At 49.5% G+C, this 20840-nt stretch overlaps 3 non-coding genes across 3 annotated transcripts; all 3 read left to right on the top strand.

Moving 5' to 3' along the window:
* Positions 1 to 1651: 1651 nt before the first annotated feature.
* On the top strand, positions 1652 to 1724 carry Trnak-cuu (transfer RNA lysine (anticodon CUU)). Its single transcript has one exon. It is a non-coding gene; the product is annotated as a tRNA-Lys (tRNA).
* Positions 1725 to 7910: 6186 nt separating this feature from the next.
* On the top strand, positions 7911 to 7983 carry Trnak-cuu (transfer RNA lysine (anticodon CUU)). Its single transcript has one exon. It is a non-coding gene; the product is annotated as a tRNA-Lys (tRNA).
* A 6795-nt stretch (positions 7984 to 14778) lies between these two features.
* Positions 14779 to 14851, top strand: Trnak-cuu (transfer RNA lysine (anticodon CUU)). The gene has a single exon. It is a non-coding gene; the product is annotated as a tRNA-Lys (tRNA).
* Positions 14852 to 20840: the final 5989 nt, after the last annotated feature.

Below are 20840 nucleotides of genomic sequence, written 5' to 3' on the forward strand. Positions count from 1 at the left end.
CCTCTACACCTCCCGCAAGCTTGATCCTCCCCACCCGCTTGTCTCTCCCATCCTCTCCCACCCCAAACCGCTGCGCGTCTGTACTCCTGTATCCCAGCTGCTCTCCATCTTCACACTCTCCACACCCTCTCCCAAGGTGGCTTCCGCCAACTCCCCCTCCCGGATGATGCCCTCCTCCCCTCCATCTACACCTCCAACCAACTTTGAGCCTTGCCTTCCCTCTCCTCTCCATATCCTGTGGGCACCCTCTCTCCCTTCTCTCCCTCCCTCTTTACCTCACCTCCCCATCTCCCTGGGCTTCCGCACACCACCCCTCCCTCTCCCATTCTCTCCCCATTGGCATCAACCCCTCTCCCATTCCCTCCTACCCTCGCCCCTTCCCTCTGGCAGGTCCCCCGCCTTACTCGTGTGACAAGTACATCACCAACCGCCAGAGATTGTCACCGCAGTGCTTATGTGTTTTGTCGTCCCGCTAGTGCATCCGTGTCTCTTGTTCCGTGATCCATCGTTCACTTGTGCTACTTTGTATCTCTCCGTTATGTGCTGTGTGAATCACTTTTAACTTAACTGCTCCACAGTGAACAACTTCTGTTATTTTACTCTGTTGTGTCTACTGTTTTTTAACCACGATGTCTCTGTGTGTCTATTACTGCTTGTACTATGTTCATGTCTGTGGACGAAGAGCGGCATAGTTACGCTGCTGCTGGCCTACCTATGTATAGGTTTAAAATAACAATAAAGAAAAAAAAAGAAAAAGCGGTACAGCATAAGGTGGGACGAGGCAGTCTGAATTACATTTTATAGATGTATTTCTCACATATCTCAGAGCCTCTCGCGGTCGTCGTCGTCGTCGTCGTCGTCGTCATCGTCGTCGTCGCTGCTTCTGCAGAAGTAGCAAATGGCCATCATAGCAAATGCGGCGAGGGACGCCCTGCCTTCGATTCCGAATGCACAAAGTGTGTGGTCTTGTTACCCAGACTATATTTGGTCGGTCTCGTAAGAGGTTGAATGTAACGAATGGGTGGGAAAGAGCAACGGGCAGCGGCTGTGTAGAACGAAAACACAAATCATCAGGGGTGTGAGCGTTTCGAGATGAGTCGTATACAAGTTGCACTTGGTCGTCAGTGACCGTGTGGCCTAATGGATCAGGCGTCGGACTTTGGATCTGAAGATTACAGGTTCGAATGTTGTCACGCTCGTGTTTTTCCAGCTCTGAAATAGAAACATACCGTTCTAATGTAGCAATTGAGCAATACGAAACCGTCTGAATGTTGCTGTTGACCATTTCCTGCTTGCAGATGCTCTTGAGCTTCAAACACACACAACAAGACCGGTGTTAACTAGCGAAATGGTCGGCAGAGTGCCGTCACCGCGAGTTTTCACTGGCACTTGCACATCTAAAACAAGGTCGTAAAGTAACTCTTTCACCTTTTGAGGCACATCAAGTATGAGTGTTAATTTTGACGCCACTAGCTCTGCAGGTTGTCGTGCAATTCCTTTACCTCTCAGAAATGATTATGAAATAAAAGTGAAGTACGTGACGAGTGTGGCGTTATGAAAACATTAGGCAGCATAGAGAGATTCTCTATGGGACCACCCAATCAAAACGAGTACAGTGTGACTTGCTACCCGCCAGGTATTCACCGAGGCAGCCCGGATAGCTCAGTCGGTAGAGCATGAGACTCTTAATGTCAGGGTCGTGGGTTCGAGTCCCACGCTGGGCGGAACGGAATTTTGTTCCGCTGCAGATGTAAATTACCGTTTTTTGATTAACGTGATTTAATGGAAATAGCAACTTTAAACTTTGCCTACGTCTCTGTCAGCCGCAAGGAAACTGTATTTGAAGGTGAAGGTGATTTTGTAGACATGTGTGAAAGACATGTTCTGAAATGCAAGTGTTGTTGTTTGGAGAGCACATCGGTTACGTGTCAGATGTGTAGCCAAGCAGTAATGGGTCGCCATAGCTGCAAATATTAGTCGGTAATATGAAGTGTTGTCAGCTGAAGTCTGATGATCCAGACGACCATAAGAACGAAGTACGCAAAAGTACCGCTAGGCCGCAACTCTTTAGCTCAGTGGTAGAGCACTGGTCTAGTAAACCAAGGGTCGTGAGTTCCATCCTCAAAGGAGGTAGTCGACTTTTGGAAACCAGTTGCGTGTCGTGGCCGTATAGCAAACAGTATCTGTGATGACGAACAATTAGCGACAGGCCTTTTATTAAGAATTACTCTCAGATGTGATTAAGGCGAATGGCTGGTTGTCGGCTGGTGTTTAGTGTTCGTGCGGCCCTTCCTGTCGCGGCGTCGTCTCTCGCCGTGATGTCCACCATGGTTCCCACGAAAGTTCCGCGTACAGGTACAGTCAGCTTTACCTTTGACAAATCCACGCGTCACGTCCAGCCCGGTTCTTTGGAGATACATGACTGGTTAGTCGATACAGTTAAGGTCACTACTGATCAGGTGCATACCGCATATTTCGACAGCGAATTATATGTGTTTTTTGTTAAGTTTCTTGACCCACTCCAGGTTGATAGGCTACTTTCTCGTCATGGTTCTCAGGTACCCTTTACATACCGTGATGGTTCCACTAGTATGGTTCTCTTGGCAAATGCAGAAGTGATATATACGAATGTTCGGGTATTTAACCTTCCGCCCGAGGTTGACGACTGTTTTCTGAAGTCCGTTTTGCTTCCTTATGGGGACGTACGCCATATTCGAAAAGAACGCTGGTCTGCTCAGCACCGCTTACAGGTATATAGTGGTATTCGGTCGGTGGAAATGGTGGTCAAAAAACCTATTCCTTCTCACCTACAGGTATGTGGTTATAGGGTCCATATCACGTACAGTGGCCAGGAAGGAACATGTTATTATTGTAATGAAACTGGTCATTTCCGTACTAATTGTCCGCGGCGTGTGGTGGTATTAAAACCTACATACGAACAGCGTAAAAAATTGACTTTAGCTTATCTTCTCACGCAAGGATCTCGGACTGAATCGCTCATTGTTACTGAGGGACGCAGTGATCCGTTGCCCGACAACGGCCGTGATTTTCCCCCGTTGTCCTTGAGTAGGGATGTTGCTGCCCTTAATTCCGATGTGCCCGCGCTGATTTCTCACAACAAGCGTCGGCGAACACAGGATGATGCGGCTGATGAATCTTCCGATGGGCCTCCGGTAAAGGACTCTCTTTCTCAGTCGGAAATCGTGGATGAGGACGCCACAGGTGCTATCACGCCTTTGCAGAAGCTCCCTGACACCTTATCTGACGTTGTTCCTGCTGCCGCGGCAGCCTCTTCGGAGACGCCCGTGACGGAACCTGCTTCTGGTTGCCACGTGTCTTCTCCGGTTCTCTCTGACACTTCTCCTATTGACTCTGTTTCGCATCCCCCTTCCGGAATTTCTGTCGCCCCCTCTGGGTCACAGCCTCCTCCCATCAAACAACTGATTGATTCTCCAGAGCCAGTGGATCCCGTTGTTATTCACCAACTGTCCCACCGTGAACCCATATCTGCGGACGAGTGGGATGTAGAGGCCTCTCTTCCGCAATCTGACACGGAATGTCTACATGGTGCTCCCACGCAGCCGAACGCTGCAGCGTCGGCACCGCGGAGCCGCAGTCGAATCCGTAAACAGCCACAGAGAGCCGCGTCACGGCCGAAGAAAAAGCAGTGGGAAGATGAGGGTTCTGTTTAGTAGTTTTTCTCTCTGTGGTTCAGCGCTTGTTTCTGGTATGATTACTTGTATGTTGCTCCGTCAGCTGACGGCTCTCTACCGATCTTTGTTCTTCTTTCTGGGTTGAAGTTCCATGCAAGCATATACATTTCTTACTCTGAATATTAACAGAATATGTTCTGAGCTTCTGCTCGCCGCTTTGCGACAGTTTGTCTATCAGTCTGGGGCAGATGTTGTTTTTTTGCAGGAAGTCCTATTCGACCAGTTTTCCATTCCTGGGTTCTCGACGTTTTTTAATGTCGCTTCCGAACTTTCTACGGGCACTGCCTTGTTTTATAGAGAAGGCATTCCGTTGATGAATTTCGAAGTACTCGACAGTGGAAGGGGGATCGGGTGCACGTTTTATGATCTCAGTTTACTCCTTCTTTATGCCCCTTCTGGTTCGGGTTGTACTACCGCACGTTCGAGTTTCTATAAAGAAGAAGTCATTTACCTGCTTCGTAAATCCCCGACAAAGATAATTTTAGGTGGGGACTTCAATTGTGTTCTACGGCCGGTAGATCAGTCTCCTAATTTTAATTTCAGTAAAGATCTCGACGACCTTGTGCGCTCCTTGCACCTGCATGACGTGTGGGTTTCTCGCTATCCTACACTTGTGCGACATACCTACTTTACTCCCACGTCTAGCAGTCGCCTCGAGCGCTTTTACCTTTCCGATTCCTTGTGTGGGCAACTTCTGGCTGTTGATGTGATACCAGCCTGTTTTACTGATCATTGCGCTGTAGCCGTTACGTTTAATTACGAGCGACAACCGGTAAAATTGTTTCGTCCTCCTTGGATGCTCAATATCGCGTATTTGCAAGATACCTCCCTTGGTATCGTCCTGGAGGACATTTGGACTCGTTGTTCTCGTACTATGGACCGGTACCCGTCTATCGTGGCATGGTGGACACTGTATGCAAAACCACACATCCGTAGGGCTCTCATGCGTTTTGGGGCTGCGAAGGTGGCAGAAGATCGACGAACGCAAGAATTTTACTATTCTGTCTTACGTCAACTGTACGATAGTGCTACGCATGCTCCCCTACGGGTTACTGATATACAGCGCATCAAAGCCAAATTGCTGCAGCTCAAACGCATTCAAATGGAGGGCCTGCGGACGAGGTCTCAACCACGTTCCCTTCTACAAGAGGAACTGACGTCACTCTACCATCTAGTCCGTTTACGGTCGCGCCGGAAACGTGGGTGCCTTGCCTCCCTCACAACCGCTGACGGCCGCGTGTTCACCTCTCACCGTGACATTTCTGACTTCGTTTACACCTATTTTACTGATCTGTACGATACTCATGTCCCGGCGGAAACCTCTCTTGACGACTTTACCTCCTTGCTGCCTCGCGTCGTCACTCCTCAATTAAACGACGCCTTTCTGCGTCCCTTTCAGAAGGATGACATATATGATGTTGTTGCAGGATCGCAGTCCCGCAAGTCGCCTGGATTAGATGGTATTCCTAAGGAGTTCTATGTTCAATTTTGGCCGCTCATTGGTGACACCTTAACGTCAATGGTAAATGAAGTGATGCGGGGAGTCTCACTTCCTGCTCCTTTTCAGGAAGGCAGAATGGTCCTCCTCCCGAAATCCACAGGTCGACCTGCAATTGATTCCCTCCGTCCCATTACTCTCCTTAACTTTGATTATAAACTTGTAGCTCGAGCAATTAATATCCGTCTCTCTAAGCTGCTCGATACCATTATTGCCGCCCACCAAAGCTGTGTGCCTGGACGCACGATACTGACTTCCGTTCTCGAATGTTGCGATGTAATCTCGGTGGCGGCTGCCGCTAATATCCCAGGGGCTTTGCTTTTTCTTGATTTCCAAAAAGCGTTTGATCGCGTCAGCCATGATTTTTTATCGAGAGTGCTCACCGCTGTCGGCTTTAATAATGATGCTCGACAAGTCTTAACTAATCTTTTTACCGGTATCAGTGTCTCGGTGATTGTGAACGGTCACCCTACCCCCCGGATATCGATCAGACGGGGGTTACCCCAGGGAAGCCCTTATCCATGTCACTTTTTGTTCTATCCTTAGAGACCTTACTTCGCCATCTCACCATGCAATTACGTGGCTGGAATATATTGGGGGAAATTTTTGCAGTCCGTGCATACGCCGATGACGTCATGGTTTTAGTACGACATGCCGAGGACATACCGCGGCTTAAGGATACCTTGGATTCATTTTGTGGTCTTGCTGGTGCTCGCATTAATGATCGCAAATGCACGTTCCTTCCGTTGAGAGGCTTTGATCATGTCGTCATTCTTTGGGCGACGGTTGTCGATCGCCATAAGACCTTGGGGATCATAGTGGATCGTAATCCGATCAAAATGGCGGCACTAAATTGGCGTGAGGTTACGAGTCGTGTTCACGGGGCGATCCTTGAACATGACCGCCGTTCCCTTAGCCTCATTCACAAGGAACGGGTTTTAGAGACCTATGTCTTCAGTAAAATATACTACGTTGCGCAGGTCTTTCCGCTTCCCGCGATGATGGCCCGCAGGCTGAAACAGCTGTCTAGTCGATTTCTGTGGCGCCGCCATGTCTTCCGTGTCCGGTATGAAGTTGTGGCCAGGCCTCGGAAGCTAGGAGGATTGGGTCTTTCAGATATCAAAGTGAAGACGTCCATCTTATTTGCCCGCCGCAATGTTTTAACCTGTACGCGGGCTCCGCATTCAGTCACCTCTCGTTTACTTTCCCGCCTCCGGCCGGCCAGTCTGACCCCTCCTGTTGATGTTGGACGGATTAATCCTAAATTTCGGCACATTCGTGAATACTTTGTACTTGTCGGTATTCTGGGTGCTGATATACTTTCTATGACGCATATTACTACCAACATGCTACAAATCCGTTGGGGTACAGCATGTTTCCCTTCTTCTGTTGAACTTGCTTCCCCGTCAACGTCATGGAAAACGGTCTGGTCTCATCTTAGTCTTCCCATTTTGCCGATGGAGATTGTTTCAACGTGGTATAAGGTCATTTACCGTCTGATACCTACTGGTGATCGTCTTTTTCGTATTGGCCTTCGTCCGACTGATGAGTGTGAGGAATGTCATCAGACTGACACCTTACTTCACAGGCTAGTTGCTTGCGGACGGGATCATTGGCTCTGGGTCCGCCGTCAATTAGCTTTTCTTACTAGAGGGCCTGAAACCGCATTCCCAGACGACATCTTCTTACATCCGGACATCTCTTATTTTCCTCAGACGAAAACGAACACGATTGTCTGGCTCCTGGGTTACTATGTCCACTACGTCATTGAAGGCGGTAATGACCCAGATCCCCGCGTTTTTCACCATTATTTGTCAACTGCGCATTGGAAATGGCAGCGGTTACCACAATACCGAACGCTTTTTGCGAATATGCTTTTTCTTGTGTTTAACCGTCAAGGTGTTGGATAAGTTCCCCTGTGATTCCTGTTTCTTCCCTGAGCTTGAGTCCCCTCCCTTGTTCTATTTTTTCGTAATTTTTTTTTTCTCTTTTGCATGTATATATATACACCCAAAATTCATACGGGTGGGATAACGGGTTGGTCTTCCCCTTCAGAAGAAATGTTTTATTTGTGTTTCAACTAATTTGTTGATTTTCATTTTGCAGCTAATATTAAATGATGATTTGACTATGGTTTTCTGACTTCTCGTGAAATATACCAAGTCAATCTGATAATAAAAAAAAAAAAATGGATAAGGCGTCGGACTTCGGATCTGAAGATTAAAGGTTCGAATGTTGTCACGGTCGTGTTTTTCCAGTTCTGAAAAAGAAACATACCGTTTTAATGTAGCAATTGAGCAGTACGAAACCGTCTGAATGTTGCTGTTGACCATTTTCTGCTTGGAGATGCTCTTGAGCTTGAAACACACACAACAAAACCGGTGTTAACTAGCGAAATGGTCGGCAGAGTGCCGTCACCGCGGGTTTTCACGGGCACTTGCACATCTAAAACAACGTCGGAGAGTAACTCGTTCGCCTTTAGAGTCACATCAAGTATGAGTGTTAATTTTGACGAAACTAGCTCTGCAGGTTGTCGTGCAATTCCTTTACCTCTCAGAAATGATTATGAAATAAAAGTGAAGTACGTGACGAGTGTAACGTTAGGAAAACATTAGGCAGCATGGAGAGATTCTGTATGGGACCACCCAACCCAAACGAGTACTGTGTGACGTGCTACCCGCCAGGCATTCACCGAGGCAGCCCGGCTAGCTCAGTCGGTAGAGCATGAGACTCTTAATCTCAGGGTCGTGGTTTCGAGCCCCACGCTGGGCGAAACGGAATTTTGTTCCGCTGCAGATGTAAATTACCGTTTTTCGATTAACGAGATGTAATGGAAATAGCAACTTTAAACTTTGCCTACGTCTCTGTCAGTCGCAAGGAAACTGTATTTGAAGGTGAAGGTGATTTTGTAGACATGTGTGAAAGACATGTTCTGAAATGCAAGTGTTGTTGTTTGGAGAGCACATCGGTTATGTGTCAGATGTGTAGAAAAGCAGTAATGGGTCGCCATAGCTGCAAATATTAGTCGGTAATATGAAGTGTTGTCAGCTGAAGTCTGATGATCCAGACGACCATAAGAACGAAGTACGCAAATGTACCGCTAGGCCGCAACTCTTTAGCTCAGTGGTAGAGCACTGGTCTAGTAAACCAAGGGTCGTGAGTTCCATCCTCAAAGGAGGTAGTCGACTTTTGGAAATCAGTTGCGCGTCGTGGCCGTATAGCAAACAGTATCTGTGATGACGAACAATTAGCGACAGGCCTTTTATTAAGAATTACTCTCAGATGTGATTAAGGCGAATGGCGCCTTTGCCAAAGCGGTACAGCATAAGGTGGGACGAGGAAGTCTGAATTACATTTTATAGATGTATTTCTCACATATCTCAGAGCCTCAAGCGGTCGCCGTCGTCGTCGTCGTCGTCGCCGCTTCTGCAGAAGTAGCAAATGGCCATCGTAGCAAATGCGGCAAGGGACACCCTGCCTTCGATTCCGAATGCACAAAGCGTGTTCTTGTTTCTCAGTCTATATTTGATCGGTCTCGTAAGAGGTTGAATGTAACGAATGGGTGGGAAAGAGAAAGGGGCAGCGACTGTGTAGAACGAAAACACAAATCATCAGGGGTGTGAGCGTTTCGAGATGAGTCGTATACAAGTTGCACTTGGTCGTCAGTGACCGTGTGGCCTAATGGATAGGCCGCGCCTCTTTAGCTCAGTGGTAGAGCACTGGTGTAGTAAACCAGGGGTCGTAAGTTCCATCCTCAAAGGAGTAAGACGAATTTCATTCTCGCTTCGCGCGTCGGGCGACTAGGTTGTGCTCTTAGTTCCGCCTCTACCGTAGCGCAGCGTGTTTTCCTCCTGTCAGTTTAGTGCCGTGTTGGTCTCCGTGCGCGTCGCGTCGCTGGTTGTCGGCTGGTGTTTAGTGTTCGTGCGGCCCTTCCTGTCGCGGCGTCGTCTCCCGCCGTGATGTCCACCATGGTTCCCACGAAAGTTCCGCGTACAGGTACAGTCAGCTTTACCTTTGACAAATCCACGCGTCACGTCCAGCCCGGTTCTTTGGAGATACATGACTGGTTAGTCGATACAGTTAAGGTCACTACTGATCAGGTGCATACCGCATATTTCGACAGCGAATTATATGTGTTTTTTGTTAAGTTTCTTGACCCACTCCAGGTTGATAGGCTACTTTCTCGTCATGGTTCTCAGGTACCCTTTACATACCGTGATGGTTCCACTAGTATGGTTCTCTTGGCAAATGCAGAAGTGATATATACGAATGTTCGGGTATTTAACCTTCCGCCCGAGGTTGACGACTGTTTTCTGAAGTCCGTTTTGCTTCCTTATGGGGACGTACGCCATATTCGAAAAGAACGCTGGTCTGCTCAGCACCGCTTACAGGTATATAGTGGTATTCGGTCGGTGGAAATGGTGGTCAAAAAACCTATTCCTTCTCACCTACAGGTATGTGGTTATAGGGTCCATATCACGTACAGTGGCCAGGAAGGAACATGTTATTATTGTAATGAAACTGGTCATTTCCGTACTAATTGTCCGCGGCGTGTGGTGGTATTAAAACCTACATACGAACAGCGTAAAAAATTGACTTTAGCTTATCTTCTCACGCAAGGATCTCGGACTGAATCGCTCATTGTTACTGAGGGACGCAGTGATCCGTTGCCCGACAACGGCCGTGATTTTCCCCCGTTGTCCTTGAGTAGGGATGTTGCTGCCCTTAATTCCGATGTGCCCGCGCTGATTTCTCACAACAAGCGTCGGCGAACACAGGATGATGCGGCTGATGAATCTTCCTTATTGGCTCGCCCTTCCGATGGGCCTCCGGTAAAGGACTCTCTTTCTCAGTCGGAAATCGTGGATGAGGACGCCACAGGTGCTATCACGCCTTTGCAGAAGCTCCCTGACACCTTATCTGACGTTGTTCCTGCTGCCGCGGCAGCCTCTTCGGAAACGCCCGTGACGGAACCTGCTTCTGGTTGCCACGTGTCTTCTCCGGTTCTCTCTGACACTTCTCCTATTGACTCTGTTTCGCATCCCCCTTCTGGAATTTCTGTCGCCCCCTCTGGGTCACAGCCTCCTCCCATCAAACAACTGATTGATTCTCCAGAGCCAGTGGATCCCGTTGTTATTCACCAACTGTCCCACCGTGAACCCATGTCTGCGGACGAGTGGGATGTAGAGGCCTCTCTTCCGCAATCTGACACGGAATGTCTACATGGTGCTCCCACGCAGCCGAACGCTGCAGCGTCGGCACCGCGGAGCCGCAGTCGAATCCGTAAACAGCCACAGAGAGCCGCGTCACGGCCGAAGAAAAAGCAGTGGGAAGATGAGGGTTCTGTTTAGTAGTTTTTCTCTCTGTGGTTCAGCGCTTGTTTCTGGTATGATTACTTGTATGTTGCTCCGTCAGCTGACGGCTCTCTACCGATCTTTGTTCTTCTTTCTGGGTTGAAGTTCCATGCAAGCATATACATTTCTTACTCTGAATATTAACAGAATATGTTCTGAGCTTCTGCTCGCCGCTTTGCGACAGTTTGTCTATCAGTCTGGGGCAGATGTTGTTTTTTTACAGGAAGTCCTATTCGACCAGTTTTCCATTCCTGGGTTCTCGACGTTTTTTAATGTCGCTTCCGAACTTTCTACGGGCACTGCCTTGTTTTATAGAGAAGGCATTCCGTTGATGAATTTCGAAGTACTCGACAGTGGAAGGGGGATCGGGTGCACGTTTTATGATCTCAGTTTACTCCTTCTTTATGCCCCTTCTGGTTCGGGTTGTACTACCGCACGTTCGAGTTTCTATAAAGAAGAAGTCATTTACCTGCTTCGTAAATCCCCGACAAAGATAATTTTAGGTGGGGACTTCAATTGTGTTCTACGGCCGGTAGATCAGTCTCCTAATTTTAATTTCAGTAAAGATCTCGACGACCTTGTGCGCTCCTTGCACCTGCATGACGTGTGGGTTTCTCGCTATCCTACACTTGTGCGACATACCTACTTTACTCCCACGTCTAGCAGTCGCCTCGAGCGCTTTTACCTTTCCGATTCCTTGTGTGGGCAACTTCTGGCTGTTGATGTGATACCAGCCTGTTTTACTGATCATTGCGCTGTAGCCGTTACGTTTAATTACGAGCGACAACCGGTAAAATTGTTTCGTCCTCCTTGGATGCTCAATATCGCGTATTTGCAAGATACCTCCCTTGGTATCGTCCTGGAGGACATTTGGACTCGTTGTTCTCGTACTATGGACCGGTACCCGTCTATCGTGGCATGGTGGACACTGTATGCAAAACCACACATCCGTAGGGCTCTCATGCGTTTTGGGGCTGCGAAGGTGGCAGAAGATCGACGAACGCAAGAATTTTACTATTCTGTCTTACGTCAACTGTACGATAGTGCTACGCATGCTCCCCTACGGGTTACTGATATACAGCGCATCAAAGCCAAATTGCTGCAGCTCAAACGCATTCAAATGGAGGGCCTGCGGACGAGGTCTCAACCACGTTCCCTTCTACAAGAGGAACTGACGTCACTCTACCATCTAGTCCGTTTACGGTCGCGCCGGAAACGTGGGTGCCTTGCCTCCCTCACAACCGCTGACGGCCGCGTGTTCACCTCTCACCGTGACATTTCTGACTTCGTTTACACCTATTTTACTGATCTGTACGATACTCATGTCCCGGCGGAAACCTCTCTTGACGACTTTACCTCCTTGCTGCCTCGCGTCGTCACTCCTCAATTAAACGACGCCTTTCTGCGTCCCTTTCAGAAGGATGACATATATGATGTTGTTGCAGGATCGCAGTCCCGCAAGTCGCCTGGATTAGATGGTATTCCTAAGGAGTTCTATGTTCAATTTTGGCCGCTCATTGGTGACACCTTAACGTCAATGGTAAATGAAGTGATGCGGGGAGTCTCACTTCCTGCTCCTTTTCAGGAAGGCAGAATGGTCCTCCTCCCGAAATCCACAGGTCGACCTGCAATTGATTCCCTCCGTCCCATTACTCTCCTTAACTTTGATTATAAACTTGTCGCTCGAGCAATTAATATCCGTCTCTCTAAGCTGCTCGATACCATTATTGCCGCCCACCAAAGCTGTGTGCCTGGACGCACGATACTGACTTCCGTCCTCGAATGTCGCGATGTAATCTCGGTGGCGGCTGCCGCTAATATCCCAGGGGCTTTGCTTTTTCTTGATTTCCAAAAAGCGTTTGATCGCGTCAGCCATGATTTTTTATCGAGAGTGCTCACCGCTGTCGGCTTTAATAATGATGCTCGACAAGTCTTAACTAATCTTTTTACCGGTATCAGTGTCTCGGTGATTGTGAACGGTCACCCTACCCCCCGGATATCGATCAGACGGGGGTTACCCCAGGGAAGCCCCTTATCCATGTCACTTTTTGTTCTATCCTTAGAGACCTTACTTCGCCATCTCACCATGCAATTACGTGGCTGGAATATATTGGGGGAAATTTTTGCAGTCCGTGCATACGCCGATGACGTCATGGTTTTCGTACGACATGCCGAGGACATACCGCGGCTTAAGGATACCTTGGATTCATTTTGTGGTCTTGCTGGTGCTCGCATTAATGATCGCAAATGCACGTTCCTGCCGTTGAGAGGCTTTGATCATGTCGTCATTCTTTGGGCGACGGTTGTCGATCGCCATAAGACCTTGGGGGTCATAGTGGATCGTAATCCGATCAAAATGGCGGCACTAAATTGGCGTGAGGTTACGAGTCGTGTTCACGGGGCGATCCTTGAACATGACCGCCGTTCCCTTAGCCTCATTCACAAGGCACGGGTTTTAGAGACCTATGTCTTCAGTAAAATATACTACGTTGCGCAGGTCTTCCCGCTTCCCGCGATGATGGCCCGCAGGCTGAAACAGCTGTCTAGTCGATTTCTGTGGCGCCGCCATGTCTTCCGTGTCCGGTATGAAGTTGTGGCCAGGCTTCGGAAGCTTGGAATATTGGGTCTTTCAGATATCAAAGTGAAGACGTCCATCTTATTTGCCCGCCGCAATGTTTTAACCTGTACGCGGGCTCCGCATTCAGTCACCTCTCGTTTACTTTCCCGCCTCCGGCCGGCCAGTCTGACCCCTCCTGTTGATGTTGGACGGATTAATCCTAAATTTCGGCACATTCGTGAATACTTTGTACTTGTCGGTATTCTGGGTGCTGATATACTTTCTATGACGCATATTACTACCAACATGCTACAAATCCGTTGGGGTACAGCATGTTTCCCTTCTTCTGTTGAACTTGCTTCCCCGTCAACGTCATGGAAAACGGTCTGGTCTCATCTTAGTCTTCCCATTTTGCCGATGGAGATTGTTTCAACGTGGTATAAGGTCATTTACCGTCTGATACCTACTGGTGATCGTCTTTTTCGTATTGGCCTTCGTCCGACTGATGAGTGTGAGGAATGTCATCAGACTGACACCTTACTTCACAGGCTAGTTGCTTGCGGACGGGATCATTGGCTCTGGGTCCGCCGTCAATTAGCTTTTCTTACTAGAGGGCCTGAAACCGCATTCCCAGACGACATCTTCTTACATCCGGACATCTCTTATTTTCCTCAGACGAAAACGAACACGATTGTCTGGCTCCTGGGTTACTATGTCCACTACGTCATTGAAGGCGGTAATGACCCAGATCCCCGCGTTTTTCACCATTATTTGTCAACTGCGCATTGGAAATGGCAGCGGTTACCACAATACCGAACGCTTTTTGCGAATATGCTTTTTCTTGTGTTTAACCGTCAAGGTGTTGGATAAGTTCCCCTGTGATTCCTGTTTCTTCCCTGAGCTTGAGTCCCCTCCCTTGTTCTATTTTTTCGTAATTTTTTTTTCTCTTTTGCATGTATATATATACACCCAAAATTCATACGGGTGGGACAACGGGTTGGTCTTCCCCTTCAGAAGAAAAGTTTTATTTGTGTTTCAACTCATTTGTTGATTTTCATTTTGCAGCTAATATTAAATGATGGTTTGACTATGGTTTTCTGAATTCTCGTGAAATATACCAAGTCAATCTGATAATAAAAAAAAAAATGGATAAGGCGTCGGACTTCGGATCTGAAGATTAAAGGTTCGAATGTTGTCACGGTCGTGTTTTTCCAGTTCTGAAAAAGAAACATACCGTTTTAATGTAGCAATTGAGCAGTACGAAACCGTCTGAATGTTGCTGTTGACCATTTTCTGTTTGGAGATGCTCTTGAGCTTGAAACACACACAACAAGACCGGTGTTAACTAGCGAAATGGTCGGCAGAGTGCCGTCACCGCGAGTTTTGACTGGCACTTGCACATCTAAAACAACGTCGGAAAGTAACTCGTTCGGCTTTTGAGTCACATCAAGTATGAGTGTTAATTTTGACGCCACTAGCTCTGCAGGTTGTCATGCAATTCCTTTACCTCTCAGAAATGATTATGAAATAAAAGTGAAGTACGTTACGAGTGTGACGTTAGGATAACATTAGGCAGCATGGAGAGATTCTGTATGGGACCACCCAACCCAAACGAGTACTGTGTGACGTGCTACCCGCTAGGTATTCACCGAGGCAGCCCCGCTAGCTTAGTCGGTAGAGCATGAGACTCTTAATCTCAGGGTCGTGGGTTCGAGCCCCACGCTGGGCGGAACGGAATTTTGTTCCGCTGCAGATGTAAATTACCGTTTTTCGATTAACGAGATGTAATGGAAATAGCAACTTTAAACTTTGCCTACGTCTCTGTCAGTCGCAAGGAAACTGTATTTGAAGGTGAAGGTGATTTTGTAGACATGTGTGAAAGACATGTTCTGAAATGCAAGTGTTGTTGTTTGGAGAGCACATCGGTTATGTGTCAGATGTGTAGAAAAGCAGTAATGGGTCGCCATAGCTGCAAATATTAGTCGGTAATATGAAGTGTTGTCAGCTGAAGTCTGATGATGCAGACGACCGTAAGGACGAAGTACGCTAAAGTACCGCTTGGCCGCGCCTCTTTAGCTCAGTGGTAGTGCACTGGTCTAGTAAACCAAGGGTCGTGCGTTCCATCCTCAAAGGAGGACGTCGAATTTTGGAAATCAGTTGCGCGTCGTGGCCGTATAGCAAACAGTGTCTGTGATGACGAACAATTAGCGGCAGGCCTTTTATTAACAATTACTCTCAGATGTGATTAAGGCGAATGGCGCAGATAAAGCCTTTGCCAAAGCGGTACAGCATATTTCTTCATCGGAACTCGAGAGAGTTGCGCCCTTCGAGGATTGATTTCCGCAATCGTCGAAGCGATAGGTTTAGCAGCAGCAGCAGTTTCGGCAGCGCAGGCACCAGTGTCAGCAGCAGCAGCCGCCGCCCCCGCAGCGCGACACCTGTCGCCGGTGCAGCCCTTCCTGCTCGCCGTTCTCGTCGCCGGCTGACGCAGTCTGCCCCGTTCGTCGTCATCGCCGCCGCCTCCGCCAGCCCGCCGCCGAGCCCGTCCTCCTCCGCCGCCGCAGCAGCAGGGCGGGGCCCCGGACCCCGCTCCCCGCCGTCGCAGCAGCAGCCGCCGCCGCCGCCTTCGCCTTCCTGGACTTGTGCAGTGTAGTGTAGTGTTCGTCTTCATCTTCGTCTTCGTTGTCTGTCATCCTTAGTGTTTCTTTTCCCTCATCCCGTTCAGTTGTTTCATTTCACCATGACCACCCCTACCACCACCGCCTCTATCACAGCCATAACTTACACCTCCCCCTCAGCAGCTACCACCACCATAACTTGGTGTGCTCAAACACCCCCCGCCCCCTACATCCCACCCCTCCTCACCCTTCCCTCCCCAGCTCCCTTTGTCACTCCTTCTCCCCCAACCACCTCACTTGACCCCTTCCCTCCACTCCCCCACGCCACTTCATCCGCTCATGCAGCCCCCGCCAGGGTTGTGGCTCGGAGAGCCACCACCCCTGCCGCACCTTCAGCAGCACCAGCACCAGCACCAGCACCTGCGCCCGCACCTGCATCATCTGCAGCACTGGCCCCAGCACCACTGCCGGTACCTGTCTCCCCCCACCATCTCCCGGTTGCTCCTGTACCCCGCCCCTCTTCCCATCTTGTAAAACGTCCAAGTGGCACCCCTGCCCACTCCACTCCCAAGAAATCGCAGCCCCTTCCCCCTCCTCCCCCCAAAGATGCCATGGAAGTCTCCCCGCCCGCCCCTTCTACTGCTTCCTCTACCACCCCCTCCTACAGTTACCTCCTATCCCATGCGGATCCCTCTCTCCTGGAGGCCCGCAACCTCACCTTGCTCCTCTGCCAACACTTTCCTGGCGCCCCTATCTCCCTTCTCACCCCCCGTAGGGACTCCGTCCTTATCACCTCCTATAGCCCCACCCTCCACACCGACATCCTATCCCGCATCTCCATTACCTGCTTCGGCCCCAATGCCTCTCTCGCTTCTGCTCCTTCCCCTTCCTCCTCCCGTCAACCCCAACCCCCGCGACGCCTGCCAACCCTCACCGCCGTGATCACTCGGCTTAGTCCGACGATCGCGGAGGAGGAGGTGTTGGCAGAGCTTAAGGCGCATCCCTACCTCGATGTTCGTGCCGTTCGCCGGATCCACAACCCTGCTGGCCCCACCCGCCTTATGCGGGTTTTTTCTGAGCACGCTCCTTCAATCGACCTTCTACTTAAGGAGGGTGCCCTCCTCTTCAACCGCCGCTACAAGGTCGACCCTTCCCGCTCCCCTCCCCAGTCCATCCGATGCCAGACGTGCCTGCGCTATAATGCACACCTAACATCTGAGTGCCGCGAGGCCCCTGTCTGCCCGCACTGCAAGCAAGCGCACTTCCTCCGGCAGTGCCCCAAACTTCAGTCCCCTCCATCCTGCAACACCTGTAACCTCCCTGACGATCCCCAGTTCGATTATTCCCTCTTCCCCGATGTCCGCGATCGAACTGACACCTCTGTACCTCCACACGCTCCTGGCTTCCAATACTTGGACAATATTACACACACCGAACTCAATACCCCTATCACTACTCAAGACATCCTAGCTATACTCCGCACCAAACGCAACACCGCTCCTGGTCACGACCGTGTTACTTACCGTCACGTCCGTGAAGCTCCCGCCTCCTTCCTCTCCACCCTGGCCAGACTGTACACTGTGGTCTTGTCCACCGGCTTCTACCCCGACCTGTGGAAAACCTCCCGGATCCTAATGTTCCTCAAAACTGATAAACCACCTTCCGCTGTCTCCTCCTACCGTCCTATAAGCCTTACCTCGGTCTTCAGCAAGGTCCTGGAATCCATTCTTACCTGCCGCATCCACCAGCACCTCCACCAGCACCGCTTCCTTCCCTCCACCCAATGTGGCTTTCGGCAATCGTTCTCTGCCGATGACCTTCTCCTTCACCTCACTCACCTCCTCTCAGAACAACTCAACTCCCGTCACTCTGCCATCTTCCTCTCCCTCGACCTTGAACACGCTTATGACCGTGTATGGCATTCTGGTCTCCTCTTCAAGCTCCAAACTTTTGCCCTTCCCATAAACTACGTCCATCTGGTCGCCTCCTTCATTTCCCACCGTCCTTCCTATGTCACCATCCACAACACGGTTTCCTACACCGTCAACCCCTCTGCCGGTGTGCCCCAAGCCTCTGTCCTTTCCCCTCTTCTTTACCTTCTTTATACGGCGGACATGCCTCCGCCTGCACCCCCCCTACACCTTCTCCAGTACGCCGATGACACCGCCTTCCTAGCCCTCGCCCCCACCCTGCAACGCTCCCAGCACCTTCTCCAATCCCATCTTAACCGGTTCACCTCTTGGTGTAACCAGTGGTTACTCAAGGACAATCCTTCCAAGACCCAGGCAATCATCGTAGGCAAAACCACCCCTTCCTTCCGTCTCCTTGATTTCTATCTTACCATTTATGGCCGTCCTATTAACCTCACCCCCACCCTCAAGTACCTTGGCGTCACCCTTGATCGTCGCCTATCCTGGACCCCTCATCTCAGGACAATCCAAGCCAAGGCACGCTCCCGACTCCGCCTCCTCAAGCTCCTCTCTGGCCGCACATGGGGTCTGGACCCATCCACCGTACTCCACACCTATAAATCCCTCATCCGTCCTATCCTTTGTTATGCCCATCCCGCCTGGATCTCCGCCCCTCCTACCTTTTACCAATCCCTTCAAATCCTTGAACGCCATGCACTCCGCCACGCCTATTGCATCCGCCTTCCTTCCCCCACGCGGATCCTCTATGACCTCATCCGCTTCCCACACCTCTTCCTCTTCCTCGAACGGATACGGATCCTCTACACCTCCCGCAAGCTTGATCCTCCCCACCCTCTTGTCTCTCCCATCCTCTCCCACCCCAACCCGCTGCCGCGCCTGTACTCCTGTATCCCACCTGCTCTCCAACTTCACACTCTCCACACCCTCTCCCAAGGTGGCTTCCGCCAACTCCCCCTCCCAGATGATGCCCTCCACCTCTCCATCTACCCCTCCTACCAACTTTGAGCCTTGCCTTCCCTCTCCTCTCCTTATCCTGTGGGCAACCTCTCTCCCTTCTCTCCCTCCCTCCTTCCCTCCCCTCCACCTCTCCCTGGGCTTCCGCACAACACCCCTCCCTCTCCCATCCTCTCCCCATTGGCATCAACCCCTCCCCCATTCCCTCCTACCCTCGCCATTTCCCTCTGGCAGGTACCCGGCCTTACTCGTGTGACAAGTACATCACCGACTGCCAGAGATTGTCACCGCAGTGCTTATGTGTCTTGTCGTCCCGCTAGTGCATCCGTGTCTCTTGTTCCGTGCTCCATCGTTCAGGTGTGCTACTTTGTATCTCTCCGGTATGTGCATTGTGAATCACTTTTAACTTGACTGCTCCACAGTGAACGGCTTCCGTTATTTTACTCTGTTTTGCCTACTGTTTTTTAACCTCCATGTCTCTGTGTGCCTATTACTGCTTGTACTATGTTCATGTCTGTGGACGAAGAGCGGCTTAGTTACGCCACTACTGGCCTACCTATGTATAGGTCTAAAATAACGAATGGGTGGGAAAGAGCAAGGGGCAGCGGCTGTGTAGAACGAAAACACAAATCCTCAGTAGTGTGAGCGTTTCGAGATGATTCGTATACAAGTTATACTTGGTCGTCAGAAACCGTGTGGTCTAATGGATAAGGCGTCGGACTGCGGATCTGAAGATTACAGGTTCGAATCCTGTCACGCTCGTGTTTTTCCAGTTCTGAAAAAGAAACATACCGTTTTAATGTAGCAATTGAGCAGTACGAAACCGTCTGAATGTTGCTGTTGACCATTTTCTGCTTGGAGAAGCTCTTGAGTTTGAGACACACACAACAAGACCGGTGTTAACTAGCGAAATGGTCGGCAGATTGCCGTCACCGCGAGTTTTGACTGGCACTTGCACATCTAAAACAACGTCGGAAAGTAACCCGTTCGGCTTTTGAGTCACATCAAGTATGTGTGTTAATTTTGACGCCACTAGCTCTGCAGGTTGTCATGCAATTCCTTTACCTCTCAGAAATGATTATGAAATAAAATTGAAGTACGTGACGAGTGTGACGTTAGGAAAACATTAGGCAGCATGGAGAGATTCTGTATGGGACCACCCAACCCAAACGAGTACTATGTGACGTGCTACCCGCCAGGAATTCACCGAGGGAATCGGCTAGCTCAGTTGGTACAGCATGAGTTTCTTAATCCCATTGTCGTAGGTTCGAGCCCCACACTGGGCGGAGCGGAATTTTGTTCCGCTGCAGATGTAAACTGCCGTTTTTCTGATTAACGTGATGTAATGGAAATAGCAACTTTAAACTTTGCCTACGTCTCTGTCAGTCGCAAGGAAACTGTATTTGAAGGTGAAGGTGATTTTGTAGACATGTGTGAAAGACATGTTCTGAAATGCAAGTGTTGTTGTTTGGAGAGCACATCGGTTACGTGTCAGATGTGTAGCCAAGCAGTAATGGGTCGCCATAGCTACAAATATTAGTAGGTAATAGGAAGTGTTGTCAGATGAAGTCTGATGATCCAGACGACCGTAAGGACGAAGTACGCAAGAGTTCCGCTAGGACGCTCCTCTTTAGCTCAGTGACAGTTCCGCTTCAGACGCCGTGCAGTGTGGACGTGCCTAGTCTTCCGCTCCGCCGTAGCGTTACGTATAGTGGGATATCGTTTGGTTATGTGTAGTGTTGTACCTTTTGTGAGTTTATCTCCGTCGTTGTTTCGTTCCTTGTGTTACTTTCTGTGTGTATTTCAGTTTTTTTTTTGTGTAGCGGTTTATACCGCGTAGTTTTTGAATATGTCGTCTCAGGTTATTCCTCGTCAGGCTACAGTTAATTTTGCTTTTGACAAGGCCACCCGCCATGTGGAACCTAGTTCCCTTGAGATTCATGATTGGTTAGTAGGTACCTTTTTCATTCATTCCGATCAGGTGCACACTGCTTATTTTGATACAGAACTCTTATGTTTTCTTTGTTAAATTTATGGACCCCCTTCAGGTTGATAAAATTATTTCCAAATTTGGTCATCAGGTTCTCTTTCGGCATCGGGATGGTTCTGTCAGTACCGTACTGCTTTCAAATGCTTCCATTACGTACACCAGTGTTCGTGTTTACAACCTTCCGCCGGAAGTTAATAATGTGTATCTTAGGGAGGGTTTACTCAA

Source organism: Schistocerca gregaria, chromosome 4, assembly GCF_023897955.1.
Source record: "Schistocerca gregaria isolate iqSchGreg1 chromosome 4, iqSchGreg1.2, whole genome shotgun sequence".
Taxonomy (NCBI): domain Eukaryota; kingdom Metazoa; phylum Arthropoda; class Insecta; order Orthoptera; family Acrididae; genus Schistocerca; species Schistocerca gregaria.